A 27,383-nucleotide genomic window follows, 5' to 3' on the forward strand; every position below is an offset into this window, starting at 1 on the left:
GCTGCTTGTATATTTTGGAGATTAATCCTTTTTCAGTTGCTTTGTTTGTAAATATTTTCTCCCATTCTGAGGGTTGTTTTTTCGTCTTGTTTATGGTTTCCTTTGCTGTGCAAAAGCTTTTAAGTTTCATTAGGTCCCATTTGTTTATTTTTGTTTTTATTTCCATTACTCTAGGAGGTGGATCAAAAAATATCTTGCTGTGATTTATGTCAAAGAGTGTTCTTCCTATGTTTTCCTCTAAGAGTTTTATAGTGCTACAAGATGCTTTTAGCAGAATGTGGATTGGACTTCAGTAAAAGCTGAGAATGTTCCTATAGAAACCAAATTATATGTCACAGAACATCTGAGGGAAGTGGAGCTGAATAAGTAATGTAAGCATGTCGTTAAAAAAAATTGAAATATAGGTGATTTATAATGTTTCAGGTGTACAGCAGTGATTCAGTTATACATATATATATATATATTCTTTATCAGATTCTTTTATAAGATATTGAATACAGTTCCCTGTGCTCTACAGTAGGCCCTTGTTTGTTTATTTTATATATCATAGTGTGTATCTGTTAATCCCAAATTCCTAATTTATCTCTCCCCTCTTTCCCTTAAGTTTGGTAACCATAAGTTTGTTTTCTATGTCTGTGAGTCTGTTTCTGTTTTGTAAATAAGTTCTTTTGTATCATATTTTAGTTTCCACATATAAGTGAAATCAGATGGTATTTGTCTTTGTCTGACTTCATTTAGTATGATAATCTCTAGGTCCATCTATGTTGCTGCAAATGGCATTATTTCATTTTTTTATGGCTAATATTCCATAAACATGTCATTTTTGTCATTAACAACCTAGTCTCTAGGCCAAGAGAGACCGTAGGAAGATGGAAGGAGAGGAGGAACTGATCTCTAGATCACAGGGAAAATAGCCTGTGACACAGAAGCTTCACTGTGCATAACACTATCTTCTTAAAGGTCAAAAGCTAAAAGGAGACATGCCTGTGGGGAAGGACATATCAAATTTGGTGAGAGTGTATTAAAAACAACAAAAAATCCAAACAGCTGGGATTACCCAAATTCATTTTATCTCTTTAAAAAAATTAATCAATTAATTAACTTTTAAAAACCTTTTCCTAATTATTCCACTCTGCACTGTTCTTCAGCAAACAAAGGTAACTTCAAACAAAGACAAGCAATGATAAGAAAATATCAGCATGGACCATGTGTGTGTATTAAAAAAAACTGGAAAGTAATAAATAAATAAATGAAAAGGAGGAAAGAAACATAAGCAAAAAGGTAGAAAGAAAAACCCAATTTCTCAGAAAACCTATTGAAGGAAATGTAAGAAATTCCAACAACTAGTTCTATATGGTTTCAAAGAAATCACAGATATCAGGATCTTTCTATAAAAAGTATCTACAAAGAGATTCAAACATGTAAGGAGGAAAGGATAACATATCCTAGAGTTTAAAAGCCAGTTAGCATAATACTCTCAAGGTTCACCCATGTTGTAGCATGTGTCAGAATTTCCTTCCTTTTTAAGGCTGAATAATAGTCTATTTTATGTATGTAGCATATTTTGTTCGTCCATTCATTTGTTGATGGACACTTGGGTTACTTCCACCTTTTGACTATTGTGAATAATGTTGCTATGAATGATGGGTGTACAAATATCTCTTTGAGACTCTGCTTTCAATTCTTTTGCGTATGTACCCAGAAGTAGAATTGTTGGATCCCATGCTAATTCTATTTTTAATTTTTTGCAATTTGCTGTACTGTTTTCCATAGTGGCTTCACAATTTTATATTCCCAACAGCAATGCAGTAGGGTTCCAATTTCTCTACATCCTTACCAACGCTAATTATTTTCTGGTTTGTTGTTGTTGTTGTCAGTAGCCATCCTAAATGGGTGTAAGGTGATATCTCTTTGTGGTTTTTATTTACATTCCTCTGATGATTGGTTCCTGTTGATCATCTTTTAATGTGCTTGTTGGATATGTATATGTCTTTGGAGAAATATCTATTCAAATCCTTGGCCCATTTTTTGATTGGGTTGGGTTTGTTGCTGTTGTTGAGTCGTATTAGCTCTTTATATAGTCTGTATATCAGCTCCTTATCAGATATAAGATTTGCAAGTATTTTCCCTCATTCTGTAGGTTGCCTTTTTACTCTGTTGATTGTGTCCTTTGATGCACAGAAGTTTTAAATTTTGATGTAGTCATTTTTTTCTATTTTTACTTTTGTTGCCTATGTTTTTGGTGTCATATCCAAGAAATTATTGCCAAATCTAATGTCATGAACCCCTAGGTTTTTAATGTGTGTGTTCTCACTCTTCATAATTTTAAACTAATCTGTAATTGCAGATTAGATTTATTTTTATTTAGAAAGATTTCTTAATCATCAAGTAGTTTTATATTAGTTATCTCTTTTATAATTAATGTATAGCTTTCCAATTTTAGGGTCAAAAACTATGGCCTAGGCCCTAGATTTCCATTCATCAGAATTTGATAAGATTTTCTTTGTGGCTTAAAATATTTTAGTATTTGTATATATTCTTAGACTTTAGAAAAGAATGCATACGCCATGGTTTAACTCTATGTACTATATATGTGTTTTCTTGCATTATCCAAATCCTCTCTCTCTCTCTCTCTTTTTTCTTTTTTTTTAACTTTTGGCTGCACTGCACGGCATGCAGGATCTTAGTTCCCTGATCGGAGATCGAACCTGTGCCCCATGCAGTGGAAGCGCAGAGTCTTAACCACTGGACTGCCAGGGAAGTCCCTCAAATCCTCTCTTTTCTATTTATTTTTGGTCTATGAGATCTGTCCATTTCTTAGAGAAATGGGTTAAATTTTAAAAAATACATTCTTCTTTTATTTCCACTAGTTATTTATTTAAATATTTTGGTGCTATAAATTTACACTTTGGAATTAGCAGATTAGGGTTTGAGTTCCATGTCTATCACTGTGTGTCAGACACTGAAAACACCTAATCTCTCTAAAGCCTAGTTCCTCATCTGCAAAATGGAAGTGTTAACCACAGTCACTGCGTAGTGTAGTGTCGTAAGGATTACTATAGAAAATCCTCAGTTGAGTGCTTGACATGTAGTGAGTGTACAGTAAATGTGTGCTATCCTTCAAAGTCAATTGGTTTTATTGTCCTACTTGATACTTACGTTTTAATCATGAATTTCACTTTGATTTTATATTGCTATTTTTTTCCCTGCATTTGCTTGTCACTTTATTGGCCATCCATTTATTTTCAATCTTTCTGTGTCATTTTATTTCAGGTACAATTCATAAGGAGAATATAGTTAAATTTTCTTTTTTTTTTCACTCAGAGATTTTTGTCTTTTAATAGGGAAATTTAGCTCACTGAGTTTATTGTTATTAATGCTAAGAATGTATTCATACATCTTGTTTTCTCTTTATTATTCTTTATTGTTTTTGCCTCTTTCCTGACTGTTGTGGTTCTGGTGAAGTTTTCTTTGTATGTTTTTTCCCTCAAATTATTTGAAAGTTCTACCACTTTCAATTGTGGCCATTATCTTTAAATTAAAAAAAATTGAATATGCGTATAAATATCAAGAAAAAAAGTGATTATTCTTTATGCCCTGTTCTCTTCCCCAAACATCATGAGACTTTTAACAGTTATAATCCTCTCTCCAGGAACCCATACCTCCTATATTTTATGAAATAAACTGGAATTTAAATTCTACATTATTTTTGCTATTTTAATTTTTGCTTTCCTATGTAATTACCCTGTCTTAATATTTACATTAGATTTTATAAAAACATTATCAATAATTATATTTCTATGGGTTTTTACTCTCTGGTATTTTTTGTATACCCTATCTTCCCTTTTACTGAGTCTATTTAATTGCAAGCAACATCAAAGGCATCACAAAGAAACTTAATTTTTTAAAAAATGGCATTTTGTCTCATTTAACAGAGTTCAGAGGCAAGTTGCAAACACAGTTTGTTGAGGGCTCCAACTCGATTTTTGATTTTCTTAAATCTGCTCTCTTCCTTGTGTTAGCTTCCCTCTTTGTACCAGGATGGTTGTAGCAATTCAGGATACACAGCTAAGAAGGGAGAATTGTTTTTCCTTAATCATTGAATAAAGCATTGCCCTTCACTTTAATGAGAGTAACACTAACCAAACTCAGTGGCAAGGAAATGCCATGTATTCATTGGTTCAGATCTATATTATTGTCCATCCCTGATCCAATCACTAGGGTGGGGTGAGGGGAAGGAAATTGTAATGTTCATTAAACTGCTGCCCAGTGGGAGAAGAGTTGCTTGGGAGACAACTGTGCTATAGTTTTTGAATTCAAATTGATATAGTTTTCCTTCAGAACATAGTCCCATAAATATTTCTTCATGTAATGTAGAGATCTCAGATGATGACCTGATATTTTTCTTTCTTTTTTTTTTTTTTTGGTATGCGGGCCTCCCTCTGCTGTGGCCTCTCCCGTTGCGGAGCACAGGCTCCGGACGCGCAGGCCCAGCGGCCATGGCTCACGGGCCCAGCCGCTCCGCGGCATGTGGGATCTTCCCAGACCGGGGCGCGAACCCGGTTCCCCTGCATCGGCAGGCGGACGCGCAACCACTGCGCCACCAGGGAAGCCCTATTTTTCTTTATATATACCCTTTTATGGGAGGTCTGAAATCGCATAGAATTTTATCTTTTTCTTTTTTGGCTGCACCACGTGGCTTGCAGGATCTTAGTTTCCCCACCAGCGATTGAACCTGGGCCCACGGCAGTGAAAGTGCAGAGTTCTAACCACTGGACTGCCAGGGAACTCCCTAGAATTTTATTCTTTATATTCAAAATCAGAAACTTCACAAGGATATGTGTAAATGTGGTTCTTTTTGAAATAATCTTGCCCTTTCAAACTGAATACACAAATTTATATTTATCTCAGGAAAATTTTCTTCTATTATTTGCATTAATACTGTTTCTCCTTTATGCATTCCATTTTAAAAATTGAGATATAATTTACATACAGTAAAATTCACCCTTTAAAAGTGTACTATCCAGTGGTTTTGAGTATATTCACAGAGTTGTGCAACCATCACCACAATCAGTCTTAGAGCATTTTCATCACCCAAAAAAGAAACCTGTACCCATTAGCACTTACTCTCCATTTCCCTCCAAACTTCTTAGCCTAGATAACCACTAATCTACCTCCTATCTCTGTGGATTTGACTATTCTAGATATTTCATATAAATGGAATCATACAATGTGTGACCTTTAATGTCTGGCTTATTTTACTTAGCATGTTTTGAAGGTTCATCCATTTTGGAGCATGTATCAGTACTTCATTTTTTAAAAATTATTGAATAATATTCCATTGTATGGATAGACCACACTTGAATTATCCATTCATTGGTCGATGGACGTTTGCATTGTGTCTACTTTTTGGCTGCTATGGATACTGCTGCTACGAACATTCATGTATGAGCTTTTGTGTGAATATATATTTTAAATTCTCTGGGGCAAATATCTAGGAGTGGAATTGTTGGATCATATTATAACTCTGTTTTGATGAACTGCAAAACTGTTTTCCACAGTGCTACACTGTTTTACATTCCTACTGGCAATGTATAAGTGCTCCATTTGTTATTATAGCTTTGCTAACATTTGTTATTATAGCTTAATGTTTTTTTTAGTCTCTTTTTTTATTATTATGGTTAACTATACATAACATGATATTTACCATTTCAACAATTTTTAAGGGTACAGTTTAGTGGAATTAAGTATATTCACATTTTTGTGCATTCATCACCACCATCAATCTCTAGAACTTTTTTCATCTTCCCAAACTGAAACTTTAACCTTAACCCTAACCCTAACTGTACCCATTAAACAATAACTCCCTATCACCTCCTGCCCTCTCCAGGCTCTTCATCCCCACACGAACCACTGTTCATTCTACTTTCTGTCTCTAGGAATTTGACTACTCTAGGTATCTCACATACGTGGAATCATACAGTATTTGTCCTTTTGTGACTGGTTTATTACAATTAGTGTAATGTCTTCAAGTTCATCCACACTGTGTCAGAATTTTCTTCCTTTTTAAAGCTAAATAGTATTCCATTGTATGTCTCATCACTTTTTTTTTTTTAATAATAGCCATACTAGTGGGTATAAAGTGGTATATCATTGTGGGTTGTTATTTTTTTTTGTCATTGTAGTTTTGATTTATATTTCCCTAGTAGCTAATTATGTTACACACCTTTTTGTGTGATTACTGGCCACTTGTATATCTTCTCTGGAGAAATGTCTACTCAAATCCTTTGACTTTTTCATTTGGATTATTTGTCTTTTTATTGCTGAATTTTAAGAGTTCTTTATATATTATAGATAATAGGTCCTTATCAGATATGTGATTTGCAAATATTTTCTCCCATACTGTGGGTTATCTTTTCACTTTCTTGATACTGTCCTTTGATGCACATAGGACAGTTTTTAATCTTATGAATCAATTTATCTAGTTTTTCCTTTGTTGCTTATGCTTTTGGTGTCATGTTAAGAAACCATTATTTAACCTAATGTCAAAGAATTCTATGAAAAGAGTTTTATTGTTTCAGCTCTTACATTTAGATCTAAGATCCATTTTAAGTTAATTTTTGTATCTGCTGTAAGGCAGATGTCCAAATTCATTCTTTTGCATGTGGATATCCAGTTGCCCAGCACTGTTTGTTGAAAAGACTATTCTTTCGTCATTGCATTATTTTGACACCCTTGCTGAAAATCAGTTGACCATAGATGCATGGGCTTATTTCTGGACTCTTAATTCTATTCCTTTGATCTATACGTCTATTCTTATGCCAGTACCACACTATCTTGATTACTATAGCTTTGTAATAAAGTTTGAAATTGGGAAGTGTAGTCTGAATTTTTTAATTATTTATTTATTTTTTATTATTTTTTATTATTTTATTATTTTTTTTTTGCGGTATGCGGGCCTCTCACTGTTGTGGCCTCTCCCGTTGCGGACCACAGGCTTCGGACGTGCAGGCCCAGTGGCCATGGTTCACGGGCCCAGCCGCTCCGCGGTACGTGGGATCTTCCCGTACCGGGGCACGAACCCGTGTCCCCTGCATCGGCAGGCGGACTCTCAACCACTCTGCCACCAGGGAAGCCCTTTTTTTGTTTTTTAAAAAAAGATTGTTTTGGCTATCTGAGTCCCTTGCATTTCCATATGAATTATAGGGGCGGCTTGTCAATTTCTTCAAGAAAGAAAAAAGCAGTTTTGGAATTTTGATAGGGATTGTGCTGAATCCGTATATCAATATGGGGAGTACTACCACCATACCAATATTAACTCTTTAACTTCAACAACACAGAATGTGTTTCCATTTATTTAGGTCTTCTTTAATTTCTTTTAATGATGTTTTATAGTCTACAAATACCTATTTGTATTTTGTAGTATATGAATACGAATAGGTATTGGTATACTACAAAATAAGTACTGTAATATATAATATTCCATTTTTGCTTTTAAAACTTCCAACATATAAATATTAGATGTCCTGGATCTATTTTTAATATCTCTAAAATATTTTCTTTCACAATTTCTATTTCTTTCTCTTTTAGCTCTGCACTCTGGAAGGACTCTTTGATATGGTCTTATAATTCACTACATCAGTTTTCAGCAGCATCTATTTTTCTGTTAACTTCTATAATCTTTTCAACTTAAATATTCATCTATTTTTTGATTTCCAAGGACATTCTGGTTCTCAGATGCTCCAATTTCACAACCTGCCCTTGTCGCTCTTTAAATTTCAGTTAAGAACATGAACAGGATTTTTAAAAAAAGTTTTCTCCTATTTCCTGCATTAATTCCATTTTAGTGAGTGATAGCTGCTCTAATTTGGTCCTCTTCTTTCAAATGGTGGATCTTCTCTTTATGATTAGTGATATTTTTTATCTGCTCATATTTATAAGTGGAGATCTAGATCATTCAGCATCGATAACTGACATCCCATCTGGAACTGGAGAGACCACTGTTCAAGTCCCCATAGTGGGTCTTACCCTCTGAGGATGATGGTGGCAGGGTGGAGGTTGGTATTCAGTAGTGAAACCAGTGAGTTGGCTTTGAGTGGGAAAATAGTATCCCCCTTCCTCATAATGGAAGATAATGGTTATGATGGTGCACAGGATGCTGAGCCACCAAGTCTCAAACCTTAAGCTGAGAGAGAAAGGAACAGGGTGAGGAAGCAAAGAAATTAATTATTTGAAACTATGCCCAGGAAAGAACTTTACATGGGACTATTGGCACACAGAACTCAATGGAAGCAAATAAATATGAAGTCTACTAAGTGTATGAGGGAATTGTATGGCCGAATCACAAACCCAATTTAAAAAAAACTGTAAATGAACTCTCAGGACCCCGAACTTGAACCAACACGAAATGGACTGTGAAAACTGTGAAGTCTCGAAGGAGGGCTGTGAAAAATGTGAAGTCTCCCAATAACCACTTCAGATGTGGCCATAGAGGAAAAATGAACAAGGAAGAGACTTCCAGAGTGTTGAGCCAAGGGTCACAGAAATTAACGCAAAAGGGTATTCATTCTTGAGAGCAGAACCAGTATGTAATCATAGAACTTACCCCATCACTGAGACAGAGGATCTTCCCAATAATCACTCAGAAGGATTCCATCATTTATATGGACCCTGACTGCTATGAGTCATATTTTTCACTGAACTTGGTTCTAATGCAGTGTATCTGTGGAGAAGCATTTGGGAATCACTGTTATGGAGAAGAGGAGGGATTCGTAGATGATAGCAGTTAACATTTTATAGTCTGCTAGGCACTATGCATTGTCTCAATCCGCACAGCTACTCCCTGAGGTATGTGCTATCATGACGCTATTCTACAAATGGGGACACTGAGATGGAGTCCAGTAACTTGGTCAAGGTTATATAATAGGTAAGTCTTGGAGCCAGGATTCAAAACTATGGGACCTGGAGCCAGGATTCAAAACTATGGGGCCTAACTCCAAAGTGTTTACACTTAATTCTGTCACATTTTATAATCACAGACGTCTATTGGGCATGATGAGGGATACATAAACCTCAAAAAGGAGACAAGACATATACACAAATAAATTCAAGGCAAGGGAGTGTGTTATCTAATGAAGGAGACACTGAAACGTTTTCAAACTACCAGAATATAGATAGATTACCATCACTAACTTTTAACCTTGTTAGGGACTTGTTTTGTTTACTGATGAATCACCAGTTCTCACTTCGCCATCTGGCTCACAGTAGGTGCTCAATAAATATTTGTTGAATGAATACCAGAGTTCTGTAATATTAGTCTAAGGTCCTTGAGCAACTGTGCCAAATTTACCTTCACATCTTCAGAGTCTAGTGTGTTTGGCGCTCAACGAATGGTCCTTGAACTAAACTAACAGAAAACTGCACTGTGGTTTTATGTAAAGGCTGCTCATTGTTCCCAGTTCCCTTTTCTTTAAAATGGAAGGTGTTCCCCTCCTCAACTCTACAGACCGTGTGACAGACTGGGTTTTTCAAAAGATTCTCACCCGCTTTAACCTCTCATGAGCTTAGTTTTTATTCATGGAGGTGAACTTGAAATCTCAAGTTTCTACTTACTATCTTTTCCACATGTATGACTGGTTTTCCAGTTGAGTTTGACATTTGATTCCTTTTGGATACCTGAGCTATACTCTTAATCAGCTGCACCTTTCTGTGTTGTAGTTATTTAAAAACCACATTGATCTCATTCAGTAAGCCTGTATTGTGTGCAAGATCCAGGACTGTGGCAATACAGCCATGACTGAGAAAGACATGGTTCCTGCCCTCGTGGCACATAAAAGTGTTCCTATGTTTTAGAAGACTGGACAATAGGGATTCAATTGTAAAACAAAGCAAAAAACATTTCTGCTCCTTATCCCCATAAGGAACAAAACGATTAAAAAAAAAAGATGGCAGTTGGGCATGTGTTCCCAGTGGAGGAGGGAGAGAAGACAATCCAGATCACAAACAAATCGCTTACTTTTTGCAAGTCACAACTGAACTATGCCTTGAGTTATCTTCTGGTGATTCCGGACTTCCAGTCAATTCTGTCTGTTTTGACCAAAAGAGAAACAGGGGGGAAAAATGCATTTCGGTTCTTAAAAAAAAAAAGGGCAACACGAGCAAACAAAACCCACTGACTTAGAGATCATATGAGATCTACTTTAACTGAAGCTGTCTTTAAACGATAATTGACGATGATACCGAAACAACAGACTGATAACCAACCTGCTCCGGGCCGGGCACGGCCGTAGCATCCCCACTGCCAGGAACCAGCTGACCAGGGTCTATACGGGCCCCAAAGGCACTACAAATTGATCAACTTTTCTTAACCTAGACTCTTCCACCACATCCAGCATGGACCTGCTTCTTCCAGACTGTGGGCCATCCAGTAAAGGAGTCTAGTCGCCCATCTCTGGCAACAACGACAGTTAAAAAAAAAAAAATGGAGCTACAGCTCTAATAACAAAACCCACCAGCTGTGAAAAGTGGAGCCACATCTGTCACTATCAGGCCTCAGCATCTCTGGAGAACGTCTGCTTCCTCCGCGCCCGTCAAGGCCCTGGGCCCGCGGTTAGTGGCTGCCCTGCGGGCGGAAGAGCCCTCTCGTCCCGGCAGGCTCGGGGCGAGCCACCGCGAGCAGGCAGCCTCCGTGAGCGCCCGGCCGGGTCGGCGGGCCGGAGGGCTTGCTCGTCCAGGAGGTGCCCAGGCAGCTCTGGCCGGAGCTCCCGGGTCGGTTTGGTTTTGTCCCCATCCTGCCCCCGCCCCACACCCCCACTCCCCTTCATGCAAAAGGCCAAGGGGTTTTGACCCACCATCGCCCAGACCGAGTTCACGCTTAGGGCCCTTTCGGCGCAGTCCAGAGGACAGAGAAAGCGATCGTGCAACGAGGCGAGAGCACTCTGTGAATGAAGGTGGAGTCGGCGAGAAAATCATTTTTCTTCTTGGCTGCGCGCGTCAGCTGCCCCGGGGGGCAGGCCTCCTTCCCAGAAGACCCCCTCCACACACCCGCGCCCTCCACGCCCCTCAGTGGCCACACGCATCACTGGTGCCGCGGAGTTTGGAAATGGAGGCGCGAGCACACTGGGCTGCGGGCTCCACACGGGGTGGGGGCGTTCCCGGAGGGTGAGCAGGGAACAGTGCGCCCACTCCACTCCCGGAGGGCCAGGGTGCCCTGAAGGGCCCTCGCGGGCGCCGAGGCGGCGGAAGGCCGAGAGGCGGGGCGGGTGGGAGGGGGCGCGGGGGTCCCCGCCGCGGAGCTTCTGGGGAAGCGGGAGGGGCAGCACCTGAGGAATCCGCCTCCGGCCGCGGCGGCAGCCGCCTCGCTCCGCCCCGGGGAACTGAGCGCGCGGTCAGCTTGCCTGCCAGAGAGACGCCAGCCACCGGCGGCGCTAGCACCTCGGAGGAGGGCGCCGGAGCAAGCGGAGCGCGGCGCTGCGACCCGGACTGGGGGTGGGGAGACGAGCCCCGCCGAGGCGAGGGCCACCCCCGGTCCTCTGCCCTCGCGCGCTGCCAGGGCCAGGTGAGCGGCTGCGGGGACTCTGGGCGCGGGGAGGCGGGGAGGTGAGAGGTCGCCCGCCGGGCGCGAGTGCACGCCTCTGCCCGGCAGGGGCTGCCCTTTGGCGGGCTGTGGACACACTGCCTGTGCGGGGAGGCGCAGCGGCTGACTTTTTCTGGAGGAATCGGAAGGCGGAGCGGGGGTGTGAGCGCCGGTGCGTTTGTGTGGCGAGGGCGGGCGCCCGTGCCAGCCCCGGACCCGAACCCTCGCGTCAGCCGCCTGAGGAGACCCAGCCGGTGCGGTCCGCGCCCGGAGGCCAAAGGCCTGTCACCCCGGCTCTCGGCGCCGCCTTTGTGGCGGGAGCGAGGGAGCTCGAGAGGGGGCTGAGGGAGGCAGCGGCGCGGCGGGGAGCGCCCGGGACCGGCTCCCTCAGCCCGAGGGCTGCTGAGGGGGGTGGCCCAGGCGGGGGGACGGTGGGTAGGGAGGCGCGGAGGTGACGCGGGAGGATGGAGAGAGCTCAGAGGGGCAAAGTTGAGAGCGTCCAGCGGTGGATGGGCGTTCGCTCAGGGTCCCTGGGCTGCTTTGCTCCACACCAAATGTCACTTGGTCACGAGCGCGCGCGTGTCTTCCGGCCATCATTTCCCTTTTTCGTGAGTGAGTGAGGACGACCACTCTTGTGCTGAATGAGACACAAAGGGTTGTGTTGACAGCTGACCCTGACACGAGTAGACAGCGAGGTGCGGTGTGTGCCCCGGCCGGGGAGGGTGATGAGGAGGCGGTTTGTTAAAGTTAATCAATTCCCTCAGTCCCTCTTCCGAGCTCCGTGAAAAGAAGCGATCGGTACAGATGCAGTTCGCGGGGCTTCTCAGTTAAACGGAGCCCAAGTCGGGTCCAGAACCCGATTCATCTGCACGGGGACAGATGCTGCCTCCCGCGGAGGCGACGGACCCCGGATCCCGGAGAAACTCCTCGATCCTCTCCTTTTCTCAAGAAACGTGACTGTTTCAAGGTCCTTATCCCCACCGCGGCCTTCCGTCTCCTGTTGAGAAGATAGAAACCACATTTTAACTTCTGTTTTTCACCCCTTAAGAGTCCCCTCTCCACCTCGCCCTTGAGGTGGGAAAACCCGCTTAAGTCTCATGTTAAAATCTAGCCATTTAAATATGGGGAAGAGCTTGTCCGAAAAAGGTTTTTTAATTAAATGCCCACCTTAGAAACCTCTCTTTCCTCTGAACATTAAAAAAAAAAAAAAAAAAAAAAAAAAAACTTTAAGTCCTGGAATTCTCTTTGAGTTTTGTGACTGTGTTGCTTCCTTTTCTTTCGGAATATTTCTATGTAGTTTTACAAATTGCAATACTGAAAACTTAAAATGGAGAAAAATTTAAATTGTTTTATTAAAAATAGTACTAGAATTATGTGCATGTAGGCACGTGTTTAAAGGGCAAGTTTTAATTAATGAATATCGGAAAGTTACATGCATAGGGTAGAAATTGCAAACAGCAGTGTAAAGTACGCCCTCTGTCTCAGAGACTCGTACTCCCAATGCCCTAGTCCTCCTCCCCAGAGGCAACCACTCTCCTCAATTGTATATCCTTCCATAAGCCTTCTATTAGAATGGAAGTACATTGTGGAAATAGAGGATGAAGGGAACTGAATATATAAGACTGAACTGTGTCTCAGTGGTGATGGCTCTTAATTTGATATCCACTCCTGATGATATTAGATCCTTTTATTTAGCCTAAGGCACTTATCAGAGTGCTAAAAATCTTAGAACAAGTATTCAGTGCAAAGCAGAACTATTAAACTGTTATCTTCCCCCTCCCTCCATCACCAGTTTCTCTCTACTTGGTTTTTTATAACCTTTGTTGTATTTTTCTTCCATTTTGGAGCTCTTTAGGAAGTAGAGAATGAGAACTGTAGTTTATTCTATCCAGTGCAGTGCACATCTGAAGACATTGAAAGGATATATGAATACTCCCATTGACATGAGATAATATAAAAATTTCAATGGTATGGGAGAAATACGAAGGCCAAGTTTAAGAAATTTGGTCACATCTCTTAGTTCCAGGCCTGAATTTGCCATAAACTAGCTAAACGAAGTAACTTTCTAAGAAATGCTTTTGTTTCCTACCCCAGTTAAATAAAGGAATTGAACCATGTGGCTTCTGAGTGTCCTTCCGACTCCAAAATCCTGTGATTTTTGGTAAAATGGTAGTTCTGTAGGTGTCCTAAGACTGGCTAAGGGTAAACCAGTTGGATCTGTGGGTATTAGACAGTGGAGTGACAAAAAAACCCCCAAAATCCTAAATGGTAGATTCATAAAGAGGAAGTCAGAGATGTTTAAACAACATTTCTGCTCTTATGAGATTGATATCATTGGAGAACAGCTACTTTACTTTCCCACAAAATGTCTGTTTATGTTACTGATAGAGGCCAAACCCTGAATGGCCCTCTGTGCATCACCTTGTATGGCTAAGGAGAGTGAATTTTCTTCACAGCTCACGGTGCCATTTTTAGGGAAATTATTCTTACCAAACTCTTACTTTTCTTTTTGGTAATGTGGAAATAAAGTTCATTGACCTACTTCAAAGGGACTTTACATAATTGAATTAGTGATTCTACAAGTATTTAGAATATGAATAATCCTTATAGCTAAGCTATTTTAGTTACTTTATAAGTATTCACTTAGAGTTCATGTTCTTAGCAGGAAACTTTTCTAATCTCTAAAACACCTGAAACTAATGATTCCTGGATGGGTGCAGAGAGCTGAGGAGTGATTTCAAGGTTATGAAAGTAAAAAGAATTAGGTGATTTTAATCACTATATATGATCTCAGTTAAGGGATTTCAAACGTACACCGTAAGTGGCGGTTACAAAAATCATTCATGTTAAAGAAGGAGATCTCATACTTTGAAGATTCTGAGTCAATAATAAAGAATATTATGTAATTAGTTTGAATGTCAGTAATATAAATAAATTATAATGGAGTTTTAGGAATTGTTTGATTGGGGTGATAAGAATATGAACTAGAATGGTAGATTTGTAAGGGTGCTTAGAGAAATCTTGATTGACAAAACTAACAAAAACAAAAGAAAATTAAGTACTAGTACTAGTAATGAAGTTCTTCTAAAATGGAATAGTTTTTGTTTTTTGCAGCTTCCTTCCCACCCTTACCATATGAATATGTATTTTTACAGATGTCATATCATATTGCAGGCACATTTTTACTCTGATTTTTTATAAACATTTTTCTATAATTTACTTTCTATTGTTTGCAATTAGTTTATTGTATCATGATTTACTTAGCTCTTTCTCTATTTTATGATTTTCCAGTTTTTAAAAAAAATATAATGGCCACCCACATGAATGTGACTTTCTTATTCTTCTTCTTTAAAATTAAAAAAGAAACAAACTTAGAATTATTTCCCTAGAGAGGCAGTATAGGTGAGCTCTAAAATTAAAGGTTCAGTGTCCAAACATAGCTCCATCACTTATGGGTAATATTGGGCAAGTAACTTATTTTCTTAGAGCTTTCTAATCTGTAAAGTGGGTATAGTAATTGCTCTCTACAAGGTTAAGATAAAAAGCAGTAATGCATGAAAACACATGTAAATGTTAGCTCTGTTTTTAATTAGGAAATTTTTGTAATTTCCAAATTACTTTCCAGGAGGATTACATAAATTACACACAACAACAATGCGTGTGCTTATGTAATTTTATTTATGTAATTTTAAGCATTTATATTATCGTGACTAATTTGATCAGTGTAAAATTGTATCCCTTTGTTTTGATTTGTATTTCTTTGGTCTTGTGCAAAGTGAGAGGTAGTTTTCTCAGCAGTATTGCTACAGTTTTCTACTTGGAGTGGTGGAAATTTCATCACCTCAGTCATTTTGAACTAGACTATAAGACAGACAAATAGGACAGGTCAGTTTCAACACTAATAAGTGAACCAAATTTTCCAATAGGTTCTTTCAGATTAGTTGTAGTTTTCTTGTATTCTCAGCCAATGGTAGTTTTTATTCGTTATTATTATTTTTAATCTTAAAAATATAGCTGTTAAAATTAATAATGTTATATATCAATTCTATTTAAGCGAAAATGAAATCTCTTTTTTCCCTTGAAGGGCTGATTTATAATTAGCATTATTATGATCCAATTTAGTGGATTTTTGCTAGGAATGCTTCCTAAAACTTGGGGGAAAAAATCAGAGAAAGTTTCATGATCACTAATCATGTTATCTTTTGGCTACCAGTGGATAATGAAGTTATATCCTCTAACTTGAGTTCTTATACAGTCAAGGTAATTTAGACTACACAAAAGCATGCTCTTGTAAGTTCTGGAGTTCCAGCAGCCCTGATATTTCTGGCAAACACACACCCAATGTGGATAACAGCAGCTCTTTGTGCTCCTGAGCCCCAGGAGGGCTTCCTATTGTGTACTCTTCCTTCCCTCCCATTCTTGACTGACTGGTGATAGCAACTCCTCCAAGTCCAGATGTGAAGCTCCCACAGGGATGCCTCTCTTCTACCCAGCTCTGTATTTATCTCCACCACCCACCCCTTCAGTGGCTTTGCTTTTGTCCTATGACATAGAGAATTCACTCTCTTTGCAAGGTTGTGGTTTCAGATTTTATTTTTAATTTATCGCTATGCTTTATGAGTGTCTTCAACAGTCCCTACAGTGGAAACTATAGGCACAATTAGCATAGATTAACACATAATCAGCACTGGATAAATGTTTGTTGCTGTGAACCATATCTTGTATGGTCTTCTCTGTTCCTGGTTATGGTTCTATTTTTAAGGTAAAAATAAAAAGCAAGCTCTGGTTGTGTGCTGGTTTACTGTTTGCCTATATTACCAAGGTTAGGAATTAGGAAACATACTTGTTAGGGCCCTTTTAACTTTTTCTGTGTTTAGAGGAGATTCTTAACTCTTGTGCCTTTCTTTTCTTCTGTAAAATGGGATTAACAAAGTACTGCTCTAATTATCAACCTTCTGCACAGAACTGTTGTGAAGATAAAATGAAATAATAAATGTGGACATGTTTTAGAAAAAAAAAGGATGCACAAATTCGTACAGTGTTGTCATAATTACACATTATCACTACACTTCCAGGAGTGTCCATATCTTTGAGAAAGCCTCATCTCACTGTGGAGCTGCACTGGGAGCTTGGGGTTAGATGAAAATTATTGGGGCCCAATCCAAACCCTGAGGGTGGGGCCTGTTCTGTCTTTTTTTTTTTTTTTTTTTTTTTGCGGTACGCGGGCCTCTCACTGTTGTGGCCTCTCCCCGTTGTGGAGCACAGGCTCCTGACGCGCAGGCTCAGCGGCCACGGCTCACGGGCCCAGCCGCTCCGCGGCACGTGGGATCCTCCTGGACCGGGGCACGAACCCGTGTCCCCTGCATGGGCAGGCAGACTCTCAACCACTGCGCCACCAGGGAAGCTCCTGTTCTGTCTTTTAACAGCCCTTCTGATGCTGAACCACTGCTCTAAGGAGTAGTTAAATATTAGTTAATTAGCTAGTTAAATATTAGTTATAAGATAATCCAGAGATATCATAACATCACTTTTGAGTGCTAAGTATGAAATGAAAGTTAGCTATTATCATTAGCTGCCGTTTGCCTTTTAACCTCTCAGAATTTAATTCAGAGCAGGAATTGTAAACTCAGGTGCTTTTAGAGGCCAAGCAGGTAATCTGAGTGAAGCAGGACACCTGTAAAATAATAGGGATGATAAGTCCTGGTGGGCAAGAAAGTCTGAAGGTGGCATGATTTCTAAGACTGCACTGATTTTTGCCCTGTGTGTCACTGTTACCAGATCATTTGATTTTTCAAGTGGAACTGGAAATTCATATTTTTGTATGAATTTAATGTGGTAATCAATTTTAAAGAAAACATATGGACCCAACCAAACAAATCTGGAAGCCAGATAATTTCCAACTTCTCAATTAATTAACATGGGTGAAAATATTTGCATTTGAATGAATATGATGATAGAAAAAAGTACCCTGTTCAACATTATTAATAAAGAAATGCACATAAAAACCCCACAGACATATTTCAACTTTCAGATTATAAAGATTTAGATCAATAATATCTAACATTGGCAATGGGTAAAGAAACTTATTGTTATACACTATAAAATGAAGGCAAATATTACAGCTTTTTTGGAGAGCAATTTGGCATCATGTATCAAGATTTAAAATGTCTGTACTGGGACTTCCCTGGCGGTCCAGTGGTTAAGACTTCCCCTTCCAATGCAGGGGGTGCGAGTTCGATTGCTGGTTGGGGAGCTAAAATGCCACATGCCTTGGGGCCAAAAAACCAAAACATAAAACAGAGGCAATATTGTAACAAATTCAATAAAGACTTAAAAAAAAAAAGGAGGCTTGACTAAAGCTGTTTAAAAAAGTAAAAAATAAAAATAAATGTCTGTACCTACCCTGTCCAATATGGTAGTCTCTTGCAATGTGTGGCTATTTAAATTTAAATTAATTAACATTGTATAAAACTAAAGATTCGGTTTCTCATTTGCACTATTCACATTTCAAGTACTCAATAGTTGCATGTGGCTGGTGCCTACTATATTGGACTGGGATGATATGGAACATTTCCTTCATTGGAGAAAGTTCTTATGGACAGCACTGGTCTAAACTCTGACTCAGAAATTTCCCTTCTAGGAATTTGTTAGAAAGAAATAACTAAACAAATGCAGATAGTAAAAACATCACCTGAAACATTATTTATAAGAGTAAAAAATTAGAGACAAACTAAACATCATGTTTTTACTAAAAATTAGGTTGCAGTAAATATCCATGATATATTGTTATGTGAAAATATCCCTGTTGTAGAATGATTTTATTTATTTGGGTAGATAGCTTAGGTACATAGAGATTAGGGGAACAAATTTTCTCTTCCCACAAATGATTGTAGGTATAACAAAGCTTTCCCTTTCTAGCCTAGAGCTCTTGTCATGTAGTAGACTAGGTTGACTTTCACTAAAGAACAAGCAGAGGCACTTGACAATTTGCCAAACTGCATCAGTATCACCTGGGTTCCTGTGAGAAATTCAGGGTCTCAGACCCCATTCCAAGCCTCCTGAATCAGAATGCCTGGCGGGGCCCAGCGATCTGTGTAGTAACAAGCTTTCCACTTCCTGCCTGTATCTGCCTCCTATCACTGAATCTCTCAAGCTTTATTTGTTTTATCTTGGCCAAGTGAGATCTCCTTGAACTCTATCCAGGCACCATTCTAGGTGCTTCAGAGGCTGCAGTGAAGAAAACTAACAAACATCCCTGTCATTATGGGAATCAAACAATAAGCAAAGGAAAAACTGAGTAAAATATGTTATATTTTAGGTAGTGAGAAGTGTTAGGGAGGAAACTGAAGCAGAAAGGGGACTTAGAAAGTGAGATGGGAGTTGAGATTCTCTTCAGGGTGTCACTGAGGAGTGACACCTAAGTGAGGACCTGAAGGCTGTGAGGGACTGAACCATTGGAAATTTAGAGGCAGAGCATTCTTGGCAGTCATGAGAGGGGTAACTAGGAGGCCACTGCTGCTGAAGAGGAGAGGCTAGTGAGGGGGGATTAGGTCAGAGCTGTAATCTAGATCTTCTGACTTCAAAATTCTTTGTTCTCTCTAGTGTACCACACTCCTCGAATTCTTTGGTTAATCAGTTTGTAAAGAGATCAGACATCCTTAAATTCACTGTTTTTCAGTGTGATCTGTCAACACCTGCCTTATTCGCCTGGGGTGCTTGTTAAATGTGGATTATTGGTCTCGACCTTCTGAATTAGAGTTTCTGGGGTGGGACCCTGGAATGTGCATTTTAGTGATCTTCCCAGGTAGTTTTTATGGACACAGAAGTCTTAGAACCACACCTCACATTTATCATTCTGTAAGTTTAGTTTTTTTTTTTTTTTTTTGTGGTACGCGGGCCTCTCACCGCTGTGGCCTCTCCCTTTGCGGAGCACGGGCTCCGGACGCGCAGGCTCAGCGGCCATGGCTCACGGGCCCAGCCGCTCCGCGGCATGTGGGATCCTCCCGGACCGGGGCACAAACCCGCGTCCCCTGCATCGGCAGGCGGATTCCCAACCACTGTGCCACCAGGGAAGCCCTGTAAGTTTAGTTTTTGTAGAGGAGGTGTGCCTAAAATTCTCACCACTGCCTGTGGAGGTCATAATGAGAAGATGTAATTGATATAGTGTCTCATTTACTTCCTGCATTTTTAAACTGATTAAATCAACACTACTTATAGTAAGTTTATGTGTATATCTCTGTTGGAGTATTCAGCAACTGTACGATTATTGTCATAATTCTTACCCACATCAGAGGATGGGGGAACCTTTTCACTTGAGGGTTCTGTCTCCCCCTCATCCAATCTGTTCTGCTTTTTGGAAAGAGCGAATTTAAATTTAATTGATTTTTAAATTCATATTTTCTTTTTTTCTTCTTTTCCATTCTCTTTCTCTCTTTCTCTCTGGTCCCTCCTCTCTCTCTCTCTCTGCCTCTTGTTTCTTTTCTTCTTCCTCTTCCCTTCGTCTTGAAATCTAACCATCCTAAATTAAACACCATTAATGTTTTGGTTGCCATTACTTTATGCATTTCCGTGCATATTTATATATATTTACCAGCACAAACAACTTTACATGATAGGGTCATATGTTTTTTAAAAAACTGTAGTCATGTCTTTTAAAAAATTCAGGAAGCCTAAATTCCCTCTTTACCCTCCCTTTTCACCTCAACAGTGTGACCAATCTGCTGTTTATTTTGTTAAAACTTTTTCCATGATCATGTAACCTAATAAACCTTGTATATCTTCAACATCTTATATATACTGTCATATTTCATATATATAATTTATTTTTTCACTTAATACTTAATAAAACACAGGGATACCTCTAAGTCAAATGGTATAGCTCTTATTTATTCTTTTAAATGACTACATAATATTCTGTGGTATACATATTCCACAAACAACCATTAACTTTACTGAAGGATATTCATTTTAACTAAAGAAACTAGAGCTGTATACTAAATGTGAGGCATATCTGATTATATAATTTTAAAACATTTTTGTAAAGCAAAAAAGAACTGAAAAATACTACCGACAAATGATAGATTGGAAAAAAAATCTTTACATATGCAGGCAAAAGATTAGCATCTCCGGTATATAAGGAACTCTTCACAAAATGATAATAAAAATATTTTCTAAAACATAATTTTAAAATTGTTTACAAATGATATGCCTAGGTCATTCACAGAAGCACAATTCCAAATGATCAATAAATATGAAAAATGCTTAGCCTTGTCAGTTGTTTGGAAATGCAAGTTAAAAATATTAGTAAGCTACACTTGACACCTACTTGATATTAATACAGAACTTTAGTCCACACTGAAATTTCCAGAATTAGTTTCTTTATTCACTGAAAATCTATGCAGAAACTTTTTTCTGGAAAGTTATATTAAAAGCTATAAAACATAATTATTTTCCAGGTTTTCTCGTTTGCTTAGAGAATTTGAGGGGAGATTGACTTTTATCCCCCTTTAGACTCAACTCTTAGCACAAGGAGTGAGAACAGAGCTTAGAAAACTGAAGTTTGATATCAATTGTAGGACTTTTTTTTTAATTCCAAAGGGTTTTCTTCCATCTGAAGACAGAAATTGTTGGATTTTAGAGCCATAGGTCAATCCTAAGAGGAAAACAGGACCACAGGGTTTTACTTGACTTCCCAAGGTCACCTGGCTATACCTGCATTCTTTCTGGTTTACTGTCCTGTTCCTGAGTATCTTTTTCATGCCTTTAATTGCAGCTAATGCAGAGAAATCACATTTCAAAAATTTTTCTATTTTCAAAAAAGTATTGAATGTACAGCATTTAGAGAAATTCAATTGTTTAGATTTTAAGTAGAAATAATAACGTGAGAATAATTTTAAAAATCAGCAGACACATATCATTTACAATCGTACTGCCCTTACAAAATGAGCTGCTTCCCCAGTTTTACCTCAAGTACTAAACTATATTCATTAATGATTTTGCAAATGGGAAGAGTTCACTAATATTTCCAAAATCTTTTGGTAACTTTGATTCAGGCTTTTTACACTGGTCTGCCTGACCCTGTCTTTCCTTTCTTCTGACCTGTTTTTCATGCATGTCATTTTTAAGCCTTGAACATTATTTCATATCAGTCTCAACCTTGATCAAATGCCTTCAGTGTCTTCCAATTGCCTACCTTAGCATTTCCCAGAGGCTGTCACCCTAAGCACTAGTATTCCAGTCTAATGCTGTCAGCTGCATGGAACTGAACAAACAGCTAAAGATGTTAAACAGTAATTAATTCCTTATATCCCCAAAATATATGGGGAGGGGGAGGGGAGGGCAATTCTTGGGTTAATTCAGGTGCTTGATGATGTCGTCAAGGACCCAAGTTCTTTCATTCTCTGCCATCCTTAATTTGTTGGTGCTTGTCTTCCATCTTGTCCTTGCATTATACCAAGGTGTCAGCGGCACACTCAAGCCTCACACAGCTCTGACTGGAGTCAGAAAAAGTTCTGTGTCTTCAAGCTAAATACTTTTTAAAGAGTTTACCCACATACATAGATGTCCCAAATCCCATTAGTTAGAATTTACCACGTGCTCATGTGTAAGCCAGTCGCTGACAAGGAAAATAGAAATACCATGACTGGTGTAGAATAATCAAGATTCACCCCAGAGCCTGAGGAAAGGTCCACTCTCTGAGATGAGCATGTAAAACCCAGGGGTTGTTAATATTGAAGAAGATCAGGAGTTGGTTCGATTAGACAACTAGCAGTGAGTGCCATGAAATCCAATTTCTTCAGTTCCCTTCAAGGCTCTTTATAATCTGACCTAATGATAATCTAATTTAAAACCTCTATTTTAGGCAAGCCAATCAGTTGTCTTTCTTGTCTTTCTCATGTGCATTCCTACCTATGGCTTGGCTCATGTTTCTCTTAGAAATCTCTTCCTATTCCCTAGAGCTGGCTGTGGCTATTTAAATTAAAATTAATTAAAGTTAAATAAAATGAAAAATTCAGTTCTTGAGACATACTAATTGCATTTCAGGAGCTTAATGGCCACATGCGGCTAGTGGCTATTGTATTGGATAGCACAGGTATAGAATATTTCCACCACTGCAGAAAGTTCTGTTGGACAACACTACTCTAGAGATTCTTGCAAATCATACCTATTATTTAAACAGTGTTCGCCAAACTATAGGCCACCTATATCAGAATCAGCTAGAGATGTTTTATTTTTTCTCCCAGTTTTATTGAGCTGTAATTGACACACAGCACTGTATAGTTTAAGGTGTACAGTATAATGATTTGACTTATATATATCATGAAATGATTACCACGGAAAGTTTAGGGGACATCCATCATCTCATATAGATACAAAATTAAAGAAAAAAATTTTTTTCCTTGTGATGAGAATTCTTAGGATTTACTTTCTTAAGAACTTTCATAACATATAGAAGTGTTAATTATATTTATCATGTTGTACATCATATCCTTAGTACTTCTTTGTCTTATAACTGGAAGTTAGTACCTTTTGACTGCCTTCATCCAATTCCCCCTCCCCTCTCCCCACACCTCTGGTAACCACAAATCTGATCTCTTTTTCTGAGTTTATTTGTTGGTTTGTTTCTGAAGTATAATTGACCTATAACACTATGTTAGTTCCTGTTATAGAACATAGTGATTCGATATTTCTATACATTTCAAAATGATCACCACAATAAATCTTGTTACCCTCAGTCACTATATAAAGATATTATATAATTATCAACTATATTCCCAACACTGTACATTTCATATTTGTGATTCATTTATTTTGCAACTGGAAGTTTATGCCTCTTAATCTCCCTCACTTATTTCTCTCCTCCCCCCACCCTCCTTAGGCAACCTCTTGTTTGTTCTCTGTATTTATGAGTCTTTCTGTTTTGCTACGTTTGTTCATTTGTTTTGTTTTTTATATTCCACGTATAAGTGAAATCATACAGTTTTGTCTTTCTCTGTTTGACTTTTTTCACTTAGTGTAGTACCATCTTCATCCATCCATGTTTGCAAATAGCAAAATTTCATTCTTTTTTATGTCAGAGTAATGTTCCATTATATATATATAATCTCCCACATCTTCTTTATCCATTCTTCTGTTGATGGACACTTAGATTGCTTCCATATCTTGGATGTTGCAAATAAAGCTGTAGTGAACATAAATGTGCATGTATCTTTTTCAAGTAGTGTTTTTGTTTTCTTCAGAAAAATACCCAGAAGTGGAATTGCTGGATTGTATGGTAGCTCTATTTTTAGTTTTTTGAGGAATCTCTGTACTGTTTTACATAGTGGCTGCACCAACTTACATTCCCATGAGCATTGTACAAGGAGGGGTTCTCTTTTCTCCACATGCTCCCCCCACATTTGTTATTTGTGGTCTTTTTTGATGATAGCCATCCTAACTGGTGTGATGTAATATCTCATTTTGGTTTTGACTTGCATTTCCCTGATGATTAGTGATGTTTAGCATCTTTTCATGTGCCTGTTGGCCATCTGTAGGTCTTCTTTGGAAAAATGTCTATTCAGACCCTCTGCCCATTTTTTAATCAAGTTGTTTGTTTTTTTTTTATAATGTTGAGTTGTATGAGTTCTTTGTATATTTTGGATATTAACTACTTATTGGATACATGAAAATGCTGTTTAAATGCAGATAACAAGCTCTAAGTGTTGGCCCCAAGCCACTTTTATGCCCAAAAAAGTTGAAGAACCACTATGAGGTCTATTTATTAGTTTATTTATTAGTTTATTATTTAAGTCTATTTATTAGTTTATTTCCTTTATGGAAATATACTAAATATTAGAGTTATTAATTTTCTTCTACTCTAAACTTCTATAGCATTTGTAGTTTATGTATCACATTTTTAGATTTTCGTTATAGATATTTATAATCTCTCTTCCAGAAAGCATTTTTTTTCTGAATGTTAGACTGTAAGCCCCTTGAGAGGAGGTACAATGGCATTCTCCAAAGTGTCTAATACAATGTTGGTACATAGTAATACAAAGTATTGACTGATTAATTACATTCTACAGAATTTACCATTTACAGTCTATATTTAGTTGGCAATTCTTTGAAAAGTCATAATACTGTCTGCAGTATTGGTGATAGAAGACGGATGATGGCAAGGGTATTTCCACAGTATTTTTCCTCAATTTCGTTTGTTAGAAATAAACCTGAAAATTTTCTGGTTAGATTTTTAACAAATATTATATGATGATGTTCCCTATAAGGTTTGGATTTGCAGCATTTTTTAAAATGGCTATTTTAAAAGTGCTCTGATCCCTTGGTTCTCTTGTGGAACATAAGCTAATCAAACCTCCAGATCCACAGCTGATAGAGAAACTTCCTGTTGCAACTGAACTCCCCATGTGGATCAGGGTTCACCTCCTATCTAGAGAATCCAGTAACTGTTCTCCTCTACTTTGATTATTTAATAATCACTTGAGAATTGTTGGAGCAGGAGGTTAAGGTCTTGGTATATTAGAGAATGACTAGACCTGTATCTTCACAAGTTGCAGCACAGTGAAGGATCGAGTTAGACTAATAATATAACTAATATTAGTAATAGTAATACTACTAGTAATGGTAACCATGAGCAGCAGCATCTTATTTAGGACTAATGTAAGGAATGTTTCTCTTATATTCTCTTGTGCATAATTTCACAGATTGTATCATTCTATGGGTTGACATGAAAACAAACAACAGCATTTTCTGGTAGGCTCATTACCTTGTAATACAAAATGAATCTAATTTATTTTTTAAGAAATAAAATCTTTATTGAAAAACTAACTGTTTTCCACTGAGACTCTTGATATATTTTTGATGCTAAGACAGTTGACTTATAATTGGATTCCAAAACAGTCACATTTCTGAGGTAATGGATCAATACACCAAGCAGGATGCCTAGTACAAAATCGTCCCTCAGGAAATGTCAGTTCTTTTTCCTCACCAGACTTGCTGAATGACAGGCCTCAGACTTCATCAGAGAGTAGCAATTAGCATTAAATGTTCTGCCTCCCAACTAATATTACTGAGTTCTTCTTTTTCTAGAAAAGTTAGACCATGTAAAAATCACCTTTCTCCCCCTCATTCATATAAATGGAATAATCTAATATTAAGGGTAATATTTTCATAGTATTTTGGTCAAAAGATGTATAGGAGCTGTTTGATATTGACAGGTATTAAATGTACAATCTAAAGCTAAAGCTAAAGATCTTTCGGAGTCTGGAAGTGTAGTGTCTGGGTTATGGTATTTCACATATTCTAAATGTTTGAGGTTTTTTGCCATCATAAAGACTCGTGAGTCAGTGGTATGCCTTATCTCAACTTCTGCCTCCAGGACAGGAAATGTGACAGGACAGTGTAATACATCCCATAGTTATGTATCTGGAACCTCAGAGAGAAAGTATGTGTGTATGTCAGAGAATATGTGTAGGCACAAAACATAACCTTTACTAAAAAACAACCATAAAGGTCTTTATGACCCATATATGCTTCTCTGCCTAGTCCTTTTCTGCTATTTAATAATTTAATTTATAGCAGGAACTAATAATTTAACCCAATAAATTAATAAAAATTAATGTACACTACATCAGGCGTTGTACACATATTATTTCTAATCTTCACAACAGCCTTGTGAAGTATGCATCATGATCCTCATTTTTTTTTTTTTTTTTTTTGTGGTATGCGGGCCTCCCTCTGTTGTGGCCCCTCCCGTTGCGGAGCACAGGCTCCGGACGCGCAGGCCCAGCGGCCATGGCTCACGGGCCCAGCCGCTCCGCGGCACGTGGGATCCTCCCAGACCGGGGCGCGAACCCGCTTCCCCTGCGTCGGCAGGCGGACGCGCAACCACTGCGCCACCAGGGAAGCCCGATCCTCATTTTTATAGCTAAGAAAACCAAGCCTCTGAAGGGTTTAAGTAAATTTCATAAGCTCCCATAGGTAGTAAGTAGAAAAGTCAGAATTCAAACCTATGGGCTGGCTAATTCCAAACCTTTGTTCTTTCCTCCGTGTCACATTCTTGGGTACCTGTCTTGTGACTCAACTAGAAGGTAAGATCTAGATATCAGGAATTGTATGTTACGGAAAATGTTGCTGCTCTTGCTGAAGATGGCATACCTAGGTGCTAAGGGGCATATTAACTCTTTCAGGCCACCAAGGGATCATTTAGTACCTAATTTTTGAGAAACAGACTGTACCAAGGCTGTATCTTGGTTGGTGAGGAGTGTAATGGAGGTCAAGTCTTACTCACCAAACTTGAATGAAATCTCTATGACTGGAAGTTCTTTGTTTCTTTTGCTCACTACTATATCTCCACACCTAGAACAAGCACATAGTCGCCCCTCAATAAATATTTGTCAACAAATGAATGAATGACCTCTGTAGGGACCTGTTAGCTTTCTTCTATGGCTGTGGAATCCATCCTTAACCTGAGCCAAGCTATCTAAGCCACTGACTTCAGTGGAGCTGGGAGAAGGGAGGGCAAATGGAACAACATAAGCTTATCACCTCTACTGGAAATACCAAGATGAAGCCCAGGCCCTTCAGAAGCTATTAACATTATCTTTTGCATAAGGGATGCTAATAAGAAAAAATAAATCCAAAACAATACTGTGGCAGAGATGAAAGGAAATGCATTTTATTTTCTCTTCTTTTTGAGTTTTACAAAATGATGATGTCTTTGTAATCCTTCATGCATGTTCAGTTTATCATCAGATTTACTTATTTACAAATTTACAGACATAATTTAGGTAATACGGGCTTTACATTTGTCAAT

The 27,383-nt window shown here is 38.6% G+C and overlaps 2 protein-coding genes across 25 annotated transcripts in view; one reads left to right on the forward strand and one right to left on the reverse strand.

Moving 5' to 3' along the window:
• The window catches only part of LOC102977306 (proteolipid protein 2-like), a 130,473-nt gene extending 119,087 nt beyond the window's left edge, over positions 1–11,386 (reverse strand). For 9 of the 15 annotated variants that reach the window (XR_008616041.1, XR_008616043.1, XR_008616042.1 and 6 more), the window contains exons 1-4: positions 10,851–11,311; positions 10,016–10,086; positions 8,606–8,722; positions 8,029–8,185 (exon numbers count right to left, since the gene is read on the reverse strand). The gene's annotated coding sequence lies outside the window, so the exon portion shown is untranslated. The other 6 variants (XM_055080768.1, XR_008616047.1, XM_055080773.1 and 3 more) reach the window with 6 other exon arrangements.
• Positions 11,387–11,390: 4 nt separating this feature from the next.
• The window catches only part of GREB1L (GREB1 like retinoic acid receptor coactivator), a 265,362-nt gene continuing 249,369 nt past the window's right edge, over positions 11,391–27,383 (forward strand). For 8 of the 10 annotated variants that reach the window (XM_055080757.1, XM_055080763.1, XM_055080758.1 and 5 more), the window contains exon 1: positions 11,391–11,557. The gene's annotated coding sequence lies outside the window, so the exon portion shown is untranslated. The remainder of the gene's footprint in view (positions 11,558–27,383) is intronic. The other 2 variants (XM_055080766.1, XM_055080765.1) reach the window with 1 other exon arrangement.

This window comes from Physeter macrocephalus, chromosome 19 (genome assembly GCF_002837175.3).
Source record: "Physeter macrocephalus isolate SW-GA chromosome 19, ASM283717v5, whole genome shotgun sequence".
NCBI lineage: Eukaryota > Metazoa > Chordata > Mammalia > Artiodactyla > Physeteridae > Physeter > Physeter macrocephalus.